Here is a 17,403-nt window from a genome sequence, read left to right as displayed (position 1 = left end):
CGAGCCTCGCACCCTGTTCTCACAGCATTTATTTATTTATTATTCATTAAAAGTGTAAGTTGCTTTATCTTGCGCAGGGCTTACAATCAAGTGGTCAACCTGTTGCCTATGCCAATGTCTCTCAGGAGCTATAAATGTAATACAGCACATATCTGCATATTTTAAGGTGCAGCCCCACCTACACAGCCACCCACTTTTCCCAGGTACTTAAGACTCTGGATTCCACCAGCTTAAGCTGCCAGACCCACCCACTCCTACACTGTGGGGGTCCCCGTTTTCATCCATGAAATATTGGAAGGCACAGATAAGAAAAAGCAAAAAACAAAAAGCAACAACAACCCCAACATAATTTTTTTTTTTTAAAGCGAAATCTTTTGCTTATAGCACTTCTTTCAAAGCGAACGACTGGTGGGAGAATGCAGAGCTGTTTTCTTCTTTCAGGCCTTCTTTTATACTCTGTAATTTTATGTTTTGCTTTTGAAATACATCTAAATAGGGCTCGGCAAAGTTGTTAGAAGCTGGACACGTGATGGAAGAATAAAGCAGGCAAGTCAGACAGGAGGCACGTCAGAGATGGCTCACAGGTTGCAGCAAAGACAAGCACCTGTTATTTTGGGAACCTTGCCAAGGTAGTTGCGGTTAGAGATTGTCTTAAAAGAACTAAACTTCGTTATCTGAAAATCTTTTGTGGTTTTTCTTGATATAAGTGATTTTCCTACCGAAAATGGCCCATTCGTAGCAGAGCTTCTGAGAAACCTGCTGGCTTCTGCTAAGCAAAGCAGAGGCTCCCTCCTCTCTGCAGAAGGATCAAAATAGTGATAGTTTTGATAAGGATTTTACTTTCTCTTTGTCTTCAGCCTCATCTGCTGAACTGTCCAGGAACTTTTTAAAACTGAATATAATCCTAATAACTATAATCAACTTTCCCTTTTTGTTTGTTGATCTTTGTTTACTGCATAATATATTATGTGTGATTATTCTGTGTGTTTTATGCTTCTTTAACAATTTATTGACACTGGAGGCCCTAAGCACTGAAAAGATTATGGTGCCGTCCACATGTAATTCAGAATAAGAACAATAGGTAAAGGTAAAGGGACCCCTGACCATTAGGTCCAGTCGTGACAGACTCTGGGGTTGCGGCGCTCATCTCGCTTTATTGGCCGAGGGAGCCGGTGTACAGCTTCCGGGTCATGTGGGCAGCATGACTAAGCCGCTTCTGGCGAACCAGAACAGCGCACGGAAACGCCGTTTACCTTCCCGCTGGAGCGGTACCTATTTATCTACTTGCACTTTGATGTGCTTTCAAACTGCTAGGTGGGCAGGAGCAGGGACTGAGCAACGGGAGCTCACCCCGTTGTGGGGATTAGAAGCACTGACCTTCTGATCAGCAAGTCCTAGGCTCTGTAGTAAGAACAATACTAGACCATAAATAAATTTTTATTTTTCAAAATGACACGAAACCTTCCTATAGGCTTAAATTGAAATAGCCTCTTTCTAGATGACAACTTCAATGCTTTTTTTGAAATTCCAAATGTTAAATCTTTTTTTAAAAACTCATTTTTGTGTGCGCCCCTGCTTTGTTGGTTGCCTAAGCACGCACTCTGCCAATTGGGTAATCTAGCACTGTCTGAATGTGTGTTTTAATCCTGGTATCTGAAGAAGTGTGCATGCACACGAAAGCTTATACCAAGATCAAACTTACCGTATTTTTTGTACCATAACACTCACTTTTTTCCTCCTAGAAAGTAAGGGGAAATGTCTGTGCATGTTATGGAGGGAATGCCTACGGGTGGCATGCCTACGGATTTTCCTCCTCTAAAAACTACGTGCGTGTTATGGTCGGGTGCGTGTTATAGAGCGAAAAATATGGTAGTTGGTCTCTAAGGTGCTACTGGACAATTTTTTAATCCTGCTCATTAACACTTGCACTCAGGACCTGCTATGCATCGCATTGGCATCCGCTTGGCCACTGGGCCCGGAAAAGGATTTTCCTGACCTTCTTTAGAGTATCTGATACTGTCACTTCTTGGGATGGGCAAATGTGTCGATTTTGGTTTCTAACTTTCCCCAGTCTTGAAGTTTCCTCAACAGTTTGTGAATTTTTTTATTTTTAGAAAAAAGCCTCACCTCACCCAAATCCTCAGGATTTTAGTATACATTTCTCCTGATATATCCATGTTCTAATCAATGTTGCCCAATCTATACATTTGTGCAAGCCGTTTCCCTCAGTATGTGCATTTTTATATGTTACTTCCACCAACGTAGGTGGATAGCTCAATCAGCAGAACACTGGATTCTCAATTTCGGGGTCATGGGTTTGAGCCCCACATTGGGCAAAAGATTCCTGCATTGCTGGACTAGATGACTCTCATTGTCCCTTCCAACTCTACAGTTATATGAGTCTATGGTTTCTGTACACAGTTCCCTCTAATATGCACATTTTTGCATGCATGTTTTGGCCTGAGAACTGTATTGCAAAATCTGGAGAAGCGTGAATTTCAAAGGATGGCTGTGTCTCAGTTGACACCTGTTGTTTCAGGCAATACCGATTAGGAAGGTTCCCATTAAAATGCAAACCAAACCAAATTTCTTGTCCACCTCTATGGCCTGCAATTAGAGACAGGATATCTGAGGAGGTTTTATCAGGTTTGCAGTCTGGCTGATTGACACACCTGAAGTTAGGAAAGAAGTTTCCTCCCAGCAAAAGGAGTTTGTTGCTCTAGGCTGTAGGGTTCTTCCATCAGCAAGAGGCACTCAGAGCTGTAGTTCTGCAGGCAGCTTCTATAATCTCAATGCTCACTGATTTACACATACAGTGGTGCCCCGCAAGACGAATGCCTCGCAAGACGAAAAACTCGCTAGACGAAAGGGTTTTGCGTTTTTTGAGCTGCTTCGCAAGATGAATTTCCCTATGGGCTTGCTTCGCAAGACGAAACGTCTAGCGAGTTCTTGCAAGTTTGTTTCCTTTTTCTTAAAGCTGCTAAGCCGTTAATAGCCGCTAAGCCGCTAATAGCCGCTAAGCCGCTAATAGCCGTGCTTCGCAAGACGAAAAAACCGCAAGACGAAGAGACTCGTGGAACAGATTAATTTCGTCTTGCCAGGCACCACTGTAATGAGGTTTGAAATGTACAGATGAATTGGTGCTGGATGGATGGGACAAGGGTGTGGTTTGAAGAAGCAGTGGGAGGGAGTACTTCCTTTCCCTCCTGCTGCTTCTCTCATAGGGAAATGTCAAAAGAAAGACTGTGAAACAGTCTGGGCACGCAAATCTTTTTAGATAGATAGATGATAGATAGATAGATAGATAGATAGATAGATTCTTTATTGTCATTACACTAGTGCAACATTGCACAAGTGCAACGAAATTGGATGCCATCCCTTAAAAACAGTAAAAGCAAAACAACAACAACAACCAACCAAACCACCTTCCAACCACACCCACACCCACCCCCCAAAACTCCCAGATCTCACTATCGAGTTACAGCATTCAAAAAGGCCACAGCTCTTGGATAGAAACTGTTTTTCAGTCTATTTGTCCTTGACTTGATGTTTCTATACCTCCTGCCAGAAGGCAGTAGTGCAAACAGACTGTATCCCGGGTGAGATGGATCCTGCAGGATGTTGTTTGCTCTCCTAAGGCAACGGGAACCGTACAGTTCTTCCAAAGGTGGGAGAGGGTGACCAATAATCCTTTGGGCTGTGGTTATGACCTTCTGGAGCACCTTCCTCTCTCTAGCTGTACAACTGGAGAACCAAGCACAAATACAGTATGTGAGTATGCTCTCTATGGAGCCTCGGTAGAAGGACACCAGCAGTCTCTCACTCAGATTGTTCTTTTTTAAAAGTCTGAGGAAATAAATTCTCTGCTGGGCCTTCTTCACCAGAGCAGTGGTATTTGCGCTCCAAGTCATGCCCTGATCCACAATCACTCCCAAAAACCTGAATTCCGCCACCCTCTCCACCCGTTCCCCGTTGATATACAAGGGCTGAATGTCCGCCTTTTTTTTCCTGTAATCCACCACCAATTCCTTGGTCTTAGCCGTATTAAGAGCCAGATTGTTCTCTCCACACCAAACACAGAGCCGCTCCACCTCGTCCCGATAGGCGGACTCATCCCCTCCTGAAATGAGCCCCACCACCGTAGTATCATCAGCAAACTTGATGATTTTGTTGCTGGAGTAGATGGCTGTACAGTCATACGTATAGAGAGCATAGAGCAGGGGACTCAACACGCAACCCTGTGGTGAGCCGGTGTTAAGGCTAAGGGCTGTGGACACATGTGACCCTACTCTAACCCTCTGAGAACGTTCTGACAAAAAATCCAAAACCCAGAGACAGGTGGAGTTGGGGAGTCCAATCGTCTCTAGCTTGGACACCAGTCTATGGGGGAGGATAGTGTTAAAAGCAGAGCTAAAATCCACAAACAGCAGCCTCACATAATTCCCCGGCTGCTCCAGATGGGACAGAGCAGCATGGAGAGTGGTGGTGATAGCGTCTTCTGTGGATCTATTTGCCCTGTATGCAAACTGGTAGTTGTCAAAAGTTGATGGAAGACAAGAAATAATATGACGGCGCACCAGTTTCTCAAAACACTTCATGATGATTGGAGTCAGTGCAACTGGTCTGTAGTCATTCAAACTACTGATTGTGGATTTTTTAGGCAGAGGGACAATAGTTGACGACTTCAGGCAGGGTGGGACAATAGACTGGTGTAAGGACTTGTTGAAGATCGTAGTAAAGACCCTCGCCAGCTGATCCGCACAGCCATTCAACACCTTTCCAGTGATGCCATCAGGTCCAGCCGCCTTCCTCGGATTCACCATCCTCAATACTTGTCTCACCTCGTGCTCCTCTACAGTGAATGAGGGGCCCCTATGGGCTGGTGGCTGTAATACCGGCGTCTCAGGTGGCTCCTTCTCGAAGCGAGCAAAGAAGAGGTTAAGCTCCTCCACCAGCAAAGGGTCGCCGTCGACAGCGCCAAGGTTAGGTTTGTAGTTGGTAATATGCTGAATCCCCTGCCACATCTGTCTTATGTTGTTGCTCCTTAAATTATCCTCAATCCTCTGCCTATAATCCAGTTTTGCCCGTCGAATGCCCCTCTTCAAGTTTGCTCTTGCCACACTGTAAAGCTGCACCTCGCCCGACCTGAAAGCCCTGTTCCTTTCCCGCAGCAGGAGCTCATTTCAAACTGAATTCACACCAAAACAAATGGAATTGCGTGCAGATAAGAGAGAGAGAGGAAGAGAAAGAGAGAGAGAGAGAGACTCAAAGACATTTGTCTTTTAGAAGAGAGACTAATAGTCCCTTCTGATCAGTTGGGAAACTAATTAGCAACATAACTCAGTATTCCTGCCTATAATTTAGTAATGAGCTTCCCGTTCCACTCAGCAACGGTATTGCTGGACAGAAAAGCACTGCAGCAAAACCTCCTGCTTCATTGGAGATGCCATTCATGATGATGTTGTTTAATAGACCTTTGGCATCACCAGCTGTGACAAAGCTGTCCATTTCCTACATTACACTAATAAATCCTTTTCGGTGTGTTCTAATCTATCAGAAGGGCCTTGTGGCTACCTATCCAACTTGTTCAGATAAGGGTTTGTGTCTAGGGGAATAGCATTCAAACAAAGCTTGGCATATATGATAACAAGAGCCATATTCGCTTGCTTCGAAATGGACTGCCTGGGAGATATGTTTTCTGGACCACCTTTGCACCCAAGTGTGCCTTCTGCACATATACCCAAATGAGTTCAGGCTGCTGTATGTGTAAAGTAGTACCTTCCCAGAGTACTGGATTGTACATACAGGACCCTATGCATATTTGGGTGTACGTATGTGGGATCTGTGCAAAAGTATGTGTGGAAGTCAGGGGCAGGGACAATCATCTGTCTTAATGCATTCACTTGTACCCAAGCGAAAGAGTGAAGAGGACTAGAGTATTGCTCAAATGTCTGACTTTCACTGAATAGGTATTCTACAGATGTGTAAGTGAAAATATAATAATATAATATAATATAATATAATATAATATAATATAATATAATATAATATAATATAATATAATATAATTTGCATGTAACACATACACCCTGGGGAATGTACAAAGGAAAGGCCTACCACAAACAAGAGGGCCTTGCTCTCTATGGATGGAGTTTCGGGAGTTATTACATTGATCAGTAAACATCATACAACAGTGTTCTAATGTTAGGATAGGAGTGCCCTCTAGTGCTGACAATTGTATGGGAGTCAACTGCAGCATAATATAGAAGAACTCAACATGGCTGCCTGTTGAATGTAAAATGAACCAAAAGTGACAGGCAGCAATGGGTTATGAGCATATTTTAATGGAGACAACTACTTAGGTGCTGATGCTCTGCCATTATCTTGGCATTGTAGTATTTCCTCCTTGCAGAGATGCCTCTGGCACTTTCACTATGCAACTTTCTCCTGGCCTTTGACACCTGAGATATGTGTTCTCAGGGCCATAACTGTAATCTGCTTTAAATGTTTTTAATTCTGAATTTTAAATTGTTTCAACTCATTTCATCTTTAAATTGTTTCTACTGGCGGAGAGCATGTAATAAATATGATAATAACAATGCAAAATGTCCACATACACGATACATTTCTAACTCTCAGCACTGTCTCCCTGCTCACCAGAAGATAACAAGACTTTTTAAAGAAAAGTGGGCATGGTAGCTTTTAATCTTAAAATGAGAACCTTATTAATTTATAAAAGGGTTCATGTTGGAGATCTAAAGCCATGTTATCCAAAATAAAAGAGTAAAATCTGTGTGTACATAGATATTTTAAGTTGTGGGTTCAGGTTATGTTTGTTTATATACGAGATGAATATAGGAGAGACCCTAGACTGGGGCAAAAGGGGCCTTTTGGTGGCATTTTTTACCTTGATTATACAATTCTTCTTTTTAACGTGATCAGCATTTCATGTAGTTATAGTCCACTTTGGGTTAGATCCAACTTCAAATTGAAAATGCCTCTTCCATGAGCAAAAGGGACTTTCCACTCATTGAGGAGCAAAGGCACATTTAGACCAAGCACTGGTATTTAGCTGAGATTTATGGAGCCAAAATGGGCTGCAAAGTAAGTAGCAGAGTATGACTTTGTAAGCAAACAAGGGCATAGCAACGGGACATAAAACTTTAAAAAAACATCCTTGAATAAAGTTTTAATGACATTAATGGGGGCGTTATTCACAATGAACTTAACTCCATTTATTTCAGTAGGACTTGAGTACTGTACTGTACAATCAACTTTCCCTGGATTGGGGAAAATGTGTTCTGACTATGGACCAGTGGGTTAATTCAGACTGACTTCAAAGGTGTTTCTGAAGATGTCTGGCGATGAAGTCTCATCAAAGCTAAGACAACTGTTATGTCAAAGGAAAAATAGGCAGAATACTTTTTTCCTCTATTTCCTTCCTGCTTACTTTCCACTACTTTAATTGAACATAATGAGTGATAAAATATTTTGTCTGATGTGGAGCCAAGATCTATAGCTCCCTCCACTGCCAAATGCTTATTTCTGCTAAGTACATTTTTTCCTCTTATTTTTCCTACTTTCCTTTAAAACAATATCCCTGGACAGTCACATGAGCTTCCCAAACCACTTCCCAGTGCAGGATTATTGCTACTTTTTAGAATCAGAAATAATAAAAACAAACCCTTGTCCTGATGTTGAATTGGATTAAACTCAAAAAGTCCGGGCTGTCTCCTTCTCATTTTGCTGGCAAGGGCTGAGCTAGGTTGTGCTTTCTGCCTCTGTAAGATTTAAAGGTGATGATGATGTTGTGCTGTCAGGACTGTGGCCAGACTAGTCTTCATTGTCAAAGATGCATAAATTCATATCCTCAACTGGATGGGTGCTAAAAGCAGAGGCAGGGCAAAATTTGGATTGGGGCCATGACACAGAGCCGTTCCCCCCCCCCCCCGCCGCCGCCCATGAAATAAATAAATCCAGAGATACTCCCAGGTTACCATTTTTTTCTAGTTAGTGAAAATCATGTCTTTGAATGTGTTGTTAGCTCTACAGGAAAAGAAACAAACTTACATACAGTGCAGTAAGGTCCCTGCCTGTAAACTTCCCCTTCCACAGGTAATTGTTTAGTTGTTTAGTCGTGTCCGACTCTTCATGACCCCATGAACCAGAGCACGCCAGGCACTCCTGTCTTCCACTGCCTCCCGCAGTTTGGTCAAACTCATGCTGGTAGCTTCGAGAACACTATCCAACCATCTCGTCCTCTGTCGTCCCCTTCTTCTTGTGCCCTCCATCTTCCCCAACATCAGGGTCTTTTCCAGGGAGTCTTCTCTTCTCGTGAGGTGGCCAAAGTATTGGAGCCTCAGCTTCACAATCTGTCCTTCCAGTGAGCACTCAGGGCTGATTTCCATAAGAATGGATGCGTTTGATCTTCTTGCAGTCCATGGGACTCTCAAGAGTCTCCTCCAGCACCGTAATTCAAAAGCATCAATTCTTCGGCAATCAGCCTTCTTTATGGTCCAGCTCTCACTTCCATACATCACTACTGGGAAAACCATGGCTTTAACTATATGGACCTTTGTTGGCAAGGTGATGTCTCTGCTTTTTAAGATGCTGTCTAGGTTTGTCGTTGCTTTTCTCCCAAGAAGCAGACGTCTTTTAATTTTGTGGCTGCTGTCACCATCTGCAGTGATTGGATGGTGATGATTTGAATTGTGGAAGGGTCGAATCCTCTCCACCCTGTGTCCATTGGGACTACATCCTGGCTCCAGATCCTACAACTTTGCTTACCTGGTCTACAAGAAGGCTGATGACAGCTAACAAATGTCTGATGATTGTGATGCTACTAAAACCTTTTATTAAAGTTCAAAAATAGAGAATGTAATGAATAGGAATGTCATCTTTTCATTCAAACTGAATAACAGATTGATGAATCCACCCAAATACTGTACCTCAATATATTTGTGATACATTTCAAGAAGGAGCATGTGTCTTTTGACACATTTGTGTAGGATGGATGCAAAAATAGATGGCTGGAAATGAGATTATCTCACTGGTGCAGAAGCACAGACATCAGAGATAAGGCTAGTGATTTTCCACATCCAATATGCTTGACATGTAATTTTAACATGAATATTACAACATGGAATTTAGATTTGGCATTAGGTTCTTCATATCACACGCTGGTCATTCAGATATCACAACCGGGTTGCTGGCTATAGGCTCCCCCCTCCACTTTTCTTTAATGTCTTGGATTTTCCAAGGAAAGGGTAAATCAGGATTAGATGGGGGGAGGTGTAGGGATACAGGCTGCTGCGAATGTTGTGTGGATGCTGCAAAAACCATGTGCAAATAATCCCCCAGATCCCACAATAAACACCCATCTGGACGCTCCCATAGAAGGAAGTCAATGAGCCAGGAAGCTTAAGGCTGAGTCAACTGCATGCTACCTTTTAAATTGCAACTGATATCTGATCACTCCGATTCCTGTTAAGACAGATGATGTAAAGTCTAGTTTAGCTAAAACATTTAAACTAATCACACAAAATGGGGTTTTTAAGTGCAACACTTTGCAGTTTCATTTAATGATCTCTGGTTTTGATTCCTGCCCCCCCCCCAACTTTTCTGTGTTACCGTCTTCAGCATAGCTGCTGTACATTTCTGGTTTTGTCTTGACTAATTTAAAAATTACCAAGTAAACCCCCTATGCCCTTCCACATCTGCTTGTTGTACTCTCCATAAAGATTTAATGATCTCTGAAATGATCTCTATTTTGGATGCAGTATTTTAAAAGCAGCCTGCCCCCTCCTCCCGCATGATTGTTTTCTAATGATATTGCAGGGTTATATGCCTTCTGCTCATGTATTATTTGCTTTTGAGACAGCCACACTGCACAAAACTTTGCCGTTTATCTGCTCACAATGACAGGCTGAATCTCCACATTTAGTACAGTAGAGTGATATTAATCAGATATTATTTTTATGGTAGCCCATGAAGTTAAGAAGCGACACAATATGCCACTTATTTCTCTCATTGTACATTTCCTGATGACAGACCCAAATCTTGACTGTTGCTATTGCTTTGTCCACTCATCCTTCAGAGTTGAAGTTATTTGCTGAACTACTTCACAGTCTTTTGTAGGTCTGAGTGAATTAAAAATCACTTTGGAACATTTTGCCACTTTGCTGCTTGCTCTCTTTGCCAGATAATTAATGAGCATATTAGACATTTGGCCATTGTGAAACTGACTATTTAATCACATTCTTCTTCTTTTTTGCAGGGCGGGAAGTCGGGGAGGGTTTCACTTAGCCATTATTTAATATAATTATACTTCTCATTCCTGCATGCTAATCCAACCCTGTCTTGAAGGTTCATGGGGACCCTGGTGCATACCCAGCAGAGCTGTCCTTTTACTGATTGATTGATTGATTGATTGATTGATTGAATTTCTATACTGCCCTATACCTGGAGGTCTCAGGGCAGTTCACAGAACAAAAAATCAAAATATAAAACCACAAAATATATACAGTGGTGCCTCGCAAGACGAAATTAATTCGTTCCGCAAGTCTCTTCGTCTTGCGGTTTTTTCGTCTTGCGATGCACGGTTTCCCATAGGAATGCATTGAAAATCAATTAATGCGTTCCTAGGGAAACCGCCTTCAGACCAGGTCCGGGGACAGTCTGTCCCCGGACCTCTTCTGAAGGCTGGGGGGGGGGGACAAGGGCTTTTCTTCCCACCCCCAGCATTTTAAAAAACCCTGGGACAGCGGAGTCCTCCGCTGTCCGGGGCGATCTTAAAATGCTGGCGGGCGGCATTTTAAAATCGCCCCGGACAGCGGAGGACTTCTCCACTGTCCGGGGCGATTTAAAAGCCCCTGGGAAGGCAGGCAGGGGGGACAAAGACTTTCGCCCCCTGCCCGCCTTCAGAAGGTGTTCCCGCCCCCCCTCCCCACTTCGGAACAGCGTTCCGAAGTGGGGCGGATGGGGCAGCTGTTCCCGCCCCCCCTCCCCCCTTCGGAACAGCGTTCCGAAGCGGGGCGGATGGGGCAGCTGTTCCCGCCCCCCTCCCCCCTTCGGAACAGCGTTCCGAAGCGGGGCGGATGGGGCAGCTGTTCCCGCCCCCCCTCCCCCCTTCGGAACAGCGTTCCGAAGCGGGGCGGATGGGGCAGCTGTTCCCGCCCCCCTCCCCCCTTCGGAACAGCGTTCCGAAGCGGGGCGGATGGGGCAGCTGTTCCCGCCCCCCTCCCCCCTTCGGAACAGCGTTCCGAAGTGGGGCGGATGGGGCAGCTGTTCCCGCCCCCCCTCCCCACTTCGGAACAGCGTTCCGAAGTGGGGCGGCTGGGGCAGATGTTCCCGCCCCCCGCTTCGGAACAGCGTTTTAAAATGCTGGGGGTCGGCAGCGAACGCTCCCGACCCCCAGCATTTTAAAATCTCCCCGGGACAGGGGGAGATTTTAAAATGCTGGGGGTCGGCAGCGCTTCGCTCCCGACCCCCAGCATTTTAAGATCTCCCCGGGACACGGGGAGATTTTAAAATGCTGGGGGTCGGCAGCGAACGCTTCGCTCCCGCCCGCCAGCATTTTAAGATCGCCGGGGCAGGCGGGGGGAAGGCAGGCGGGGGGGGGGGAGCAAAGACTTTTGCCCCCCGCCGGCCTTCAGAAGAGGTCCTCTTCTGAAGGCCGGCTGTGGGCGAAAGTCTTTGCTCCCGACCGCCAGCATTTCCCTATGGGCTTTCGTCTTGCGATGCAAGCCCATAGGGAAATTCGTCTTGCGAAGCGCCTCCAAAACAGAAAACCCTTTCGTCTTGCGGGTTTTCCGTCTTGCGAGGCATTCGTCTTGCGGGGTACCACTGTAATCAAAATAAAAACAACAACCCAATAACCCCCCCCCCCAAACCCATATTTTAAAAGGGCATAGGATGTAAATCAAATCAGCCAAAGGCCTGGCTAAAAAGGAAGGTTTTTGCCTGGTGCCTAAAGGTGTATAATGAAGACGCCAGGCAAACTTTCCTGGGGAGAGCAGATGGGGAGCCACTGCAGAGAAGGCCCGTTCTCATGTTGTCACCCTCCGGACCTCTTGAGGTGGAGGCACTCGAAGAAGGGCTTCAGAAGATGATCTCGGGGTCCGGGTAGCTTCATGTGGAAAGAGGCGGTCCTTGAGGTATTGCGGTCCTGAGCCGTTTAAGGCTTTATAGATCAAAACCAACAGTTTGAATTGAGCACAGAAATTAATTGGTAGCCAGTGCAATTGAACCAAGATCGGTGTAATATGCTCAAACCGACTTGTTCCAGTGAGCAACCTGGCTGCTGAATTCTGCACTAGCAGTGTGGTTCTTGCTGGGCAGCAGCAGCAGCAGCAGCAGCAGTCCTTATGAAGCCTGTTAGGCCCTGCCCTGGGCCAGGTGCATAGAGTCAGCAGCAGGGCCCTCGGGTTCCCAGCATTTATTCTCTTATCCACTATAGACCACTTTACACATACAGTTTCCAGCACGGCAGGCATCCCTGCCTCCACAGTTAATATCATGCTGCTCTGGGCATGTATAAAGGCTTCCATCCATGCTGCTCAATATCCCAAAGCATATAAAACCATATAAGCTGTCAGGAGCCACTGAGATCTGTGGGGAGCTGTTCCACGTTGCGAGTCACTAGACAGCAAGCAAAGTATATTCAGGCCTTGGACAGAGTCTACTGATCAAGGCTGGTTATTGGATCCTTTGAGCTTTATTTTTATTTTTACCAACCAGTTTCTATTGATATTACTGCAGAATTGTGTTTTTATTTATTTATCAATAGTTATATTTCTATATTGCCCTTCATCCGAGGATCACAGGGAAGTTTACAATATAAAAACACAAAAATGCACAACATAGTAATAAATAAAAGCAATATCCCCACAGTTTAAGAGGCCATAGATTGTTTATTTAGCCAAAGACCTGGGAGAAGAGGAACGTTTTTGTTTGGTGCCTAAATATATGTAATGAGGCACCAGGCGAGCCTCCCTGGGGAGAGCATTGCACAAACATGGAGCCACTACAGAAAAGGCCTGTTCTTGTGCTGCCACCCTCTGGACCTGTTGTGGAGGAGGGACATGAAGAAGGGCCTCAGATGATGATCGCAGGGTCCGAGTCAGTTTATAAGGGGAGAGGCGGTCCTTGAGGTATTGCGGTCCTGAGCCATTTTTACGTTGTACACTGCTTTGTTACACTGCTTTGTTACATTCTTAATGGAAGTGCAGGTTGTAACTATTGAAATAAACAATAAATACACTCCTTTAAGAGGGCTTGCTGTTCCAGCTGAGCTTTTCCTGAGCAACAAGGTCTTTCTGATTTGGAGTATGTCTTTGTATTTGGCCCTCACTTTTTGCTTGCTCCTCAGTCTTGCCTTCTAATTGGCTCCCTGGCCGTGACATAAGTGATACAGTTTCCATTGTATTGCTTGTTGTTCCGTTGCAGGCCGTGTTGTTCCATTGCAGGCCGTGGCTTCAGCTGAATGGGCTTCCAGCCTGAATAGGATGTATGATTGTCGGGTCTGGGAACAAGTTTGAGTTTCAACTTGTGAAGTGAGGCAAAAGCCAAGGAAGTGCAAGTTTAGGTTCAGGTAAAGCAACAGCATCAAGCAAAGCAGAGATCAGATTCCAATAAGATGAAACCGAGTAAAGCCAATCACATTCTGGACTGCATAGTTCCGTATGAAACGGAGAGCCAAATGGTGCCACAGGAGCAAGTGAATCCATACATAGGCTTTGACCACGTTATTGACCACTTTGGCCAAGTTGCTAGAAGACTCCAGTTTTTGATTAAAGCGTTTTGTATTATATTCACCACAGCCCAGGCAGATTCTGTGTAAAAGGTGTGAAATTCAACCTTAGGGGCTTTTAATTTGGTTTCAAGTCCTATGGTATTGTTGTTCAACTGACAAATTGAAGCTGTATGTGTTTCTAGCACCTTTCTCTGTGGTTGTTTTAGGGACAAATAAAGCAATTTGCTAGAAGTTACTTCTGAAATGTATAATCCCAAGCGATACAGTAAATCACCAACAGGCACATGCCTTTCAAACAGCATTCTTTCCCTCAAAGGATGCTGTGCATTGTAGCTTACCCTTCACAGTCACAATTCTCAGCGACCCTTTAACAAACCACCATGCCCAGAATTATTTGAGGGAAAGAATGTGCTTCAAAAGTTGTTTAAAGGCAGCCTGAGTCTTGAAGAAAACTGCAGTTCCATTTGGGTGCTTAACTATCTCTGGTGATTGAGGAATTTTCTGTTAGGCTGTTGCGGTAGCCATTGATTCTGAAGACGCAGGCGAGATGGTGGTTCTGCTGGGCCTTCTGGGCTGGAGTCTTCAGAGCCTGAGGATAGCAATGTGACCTCTTCAGGCTGGAGAGCTGCCAGCTAAACAGGCTCCTCTTGTGCTGGATCTGTTGTTGAACTTCAGCTTTCCATAATCCCAGTTAGAATGGCAAGTCGACATGGGATGGTGGGAGCTGGATACCCGAAGGGCCACACAAGTTCCCCACCCCAGCTTAAGGGGGGGGGGGGAAAGGAAAATCCGGCACTAGAATAATAGAACAGAGTTGGAAGGTAACCCAAGGGTGACCTAGTCCAATCCCTGCAATACAGGAATCTCAACTAAACCATACCCTAAATCACTTGTTAAGTGCAGCAATAGACATGCAAGGTGATGGTCAAAGAAGTTTTACTCGGAGTAGACTCACTGAAATTATTGAACGCGGCTACTTTAGGTCTATTAATTTCAATGGGTTCACTAGGAGTAAAACCTAATGTAATATCACCCACAGGCTTCTGATGTTGTTAATAATAATAATAATAATAATAATAATAATAATAATAATAATATTTATATCCCGCCCATCTGGCTGGGTTTCCCCAGCCACTCTGGGCTGCTCCCAAACGAATATTAAAAACACGATAAAACATCAAACATTAAAAAATGTTTAGGGCTTTAAAGGTCACTTTGAATTGTGCTTGGAAACGTATTGGATTGTGCTCGGAAACATCTTTGGATCGGGACCATGCTTTATTTTCAGAATCTTGGCGTTCTTCTTTGAAGTAGTCACTTAAATATTGGAAATTCTTTTTATGCTTGCTCTGAGTCATCTTTCCTCTGAACTGCATGTACCATTTTGGTAATGCCTTCTGAGACTTTTCAATCTATATATCACACGTTTCTTTACTGGTTTGCCCCTAGCATGTAACATATGTCAAGGTGTTTTATACATCTAATTAATTTTTGTCTCAGCACTGATGTAATATATATAGATCCATTATTCCCTGTATGACCCTTACCAACTTTTTGAGGGGCGGGGGAGTGAGAATTTACAATTCTCAATTCTTCTTTAATGTGAAATCACTTTTAAAAACCACACAACTCATTCTCCAACTCTGTGTGATTGCACATTACCGGTATTTCTACTAGTGGACCAATTGCTATTTAAATTACTGATGCTTTTATATGTTAACACATCCTCTTTTAATACTTTACTTTCTGATAGTGTGTTATCTTTACTACCTGGAAAAGAGTAGCGTGGAAAAAGTGTTTTTCTAATATATTCCTGGGCTGAAGAGTGATAGAGGGAAACTTATAATTTCTTGGCTTGTAGGTTTTCTACTTCTGATAAAATAAAACATTTAACTCTCTATCACCTTGCCAGTAAATACACTGCTCCAAGGCAAGGCCACCTATTTGCCGCTTTCATGGACCTGGAGGCCGCTTTTGATTCCATTCCTAGGCAGAGATTATGGTCCAAACTTGCCCATCTGGGAATTGATTCGCACCTCCTCTCCCTAATTATTTCCCTTTATTCAAACACCACAGCTCGCGTCCGAAGTGGTCCAAACGGCTCCCTCACTACTCCATTTCCAACGGCCAAGGGCGTCCGACAAGGTTGTCTCTTGGCCCCTTTATTGTTTAATCTCTATCTTCACGATGCAATTTCCACTTTGAAGCTAGCATCTAAGTACCCTCCTCACTTAGCAGGCCACCCCGTTGCTTCCCTTTTCTATGCTGATGATGCCGTCATCTTATCCAGAACAGCTGCGGACCTAGCAAACGCAGTTAACGCATTTACCGCCTATTGTAAGGCGGAAGCTCTTAATATTAACTATAAAAAATCGAAAGTCCTCCACTTCACTCGTTCCCGCAAACTCAAACTGGAGCCGCTTAAGATCACAGGTGGCTACTTAGAAAAGGTAAAAGCCTTTAAATATCTAGGCGTAATATTCACTTATAATCTCTCCTGGACCACCCATCTTCAATCTGCCTTTCTTGCTGCAACCACGACCTCTAACGCCATTGTCCGGTTTTACCACCAGAAGGGCGGCAAACACCTTCCAGCAGCAATTCAAATATTTAATGCCAAAGTTGTCCCTAAATTACTATATGGATGCGAAGTATGGACTACAGCAATATCAGGTAACTTGGATCGCCCACTTCATATGTTTCTGAGATCTCTTTCCGGCGTCCCGAGATGTGTCTCAGGTGCAGCCCTACGACTCGAGTTCGCCCAGTCCTCAATTGTTAAACGAGCATGGAGCCGAGCCATTTCCTACAGCTTCCACCTACTAACATCGGATGCTCGAATTAGAGGTGGTTTTTCCAATCTGATCTTAAGAGATATTCATAATTCCCCTTGGAAAACTACAATTAACCTCAAATTCCGCTCTCTTCTCAATTTGAACTGTAAAACTGTCCTTAGCTCAGAGTGTATCAGCCCCGTGGCCCTACCTCTAATCAAAAAGAAACTACAGCAACTTGACTTTTCTAACACAGCTTCCTATGCAAGAGGACCGTGTTCAGGCCTAGCCCTAGCTATTCCACCCCCTGAAGGGATCCCTCTATACTGCTTCACAATTTCTTCGGAGGCTAAGCGTAGGGCCTTTACCTGTGCCCGTCTCAACTGTTTTCCTACAGCAGTTCTGTCGGGTCGTTATTCCAGAGTTCCCATTGCAAATAGAACATGCTCTTGTAATGACACGGCCCTGGAGACTATGGAACATGTAATGCTCTTCTGTCCCAACTGGACAGATGAAAGATCTCGGTTTTTAACTCCCCTCGTGAATAAGCTTCATCTCCCAATCCAGCCTTGGATAGTGTCCCTCTTTCTGCAGGATTCTGATTGTTGGATTACCGAGATGACAGCAAATTTCTTGCTTAGTGTAATGAAGAGGAAAGCGGCACCAACTTCTTCTTTAACACCACAGCTGCAGTCGATACGCCGCACAACCGAACGAAGTTCCAAGTAGCCTTATTGTACAAGGACAATCGAGCTAGGACATATCTGAGGAGCTGAAGGACCCTTTAACGGTCCCCCTCCAGCCTCAGCAGGTTTTTCCCCCTTCTTTTTTTTCTTTTTTCTTTGTTGAAGTAATCGCCCAGGACGATATCTACCT

This window comes from Podarcis bocagei (genome assembly GCF_964188305.1).
Source record: "Podarcis bocagei genome assembly, chromosome: 3".
NCBI lineage: Eukaryota > Metazoa > Chordata > Lepidosauria > Squamata > Lacertidae > Podarcis > Podarcis bocagei.
The sequence above is the reverse complement of the archived record's forward strand: the minus strand, read 5'-3'. Positions refer to the sequence as shown.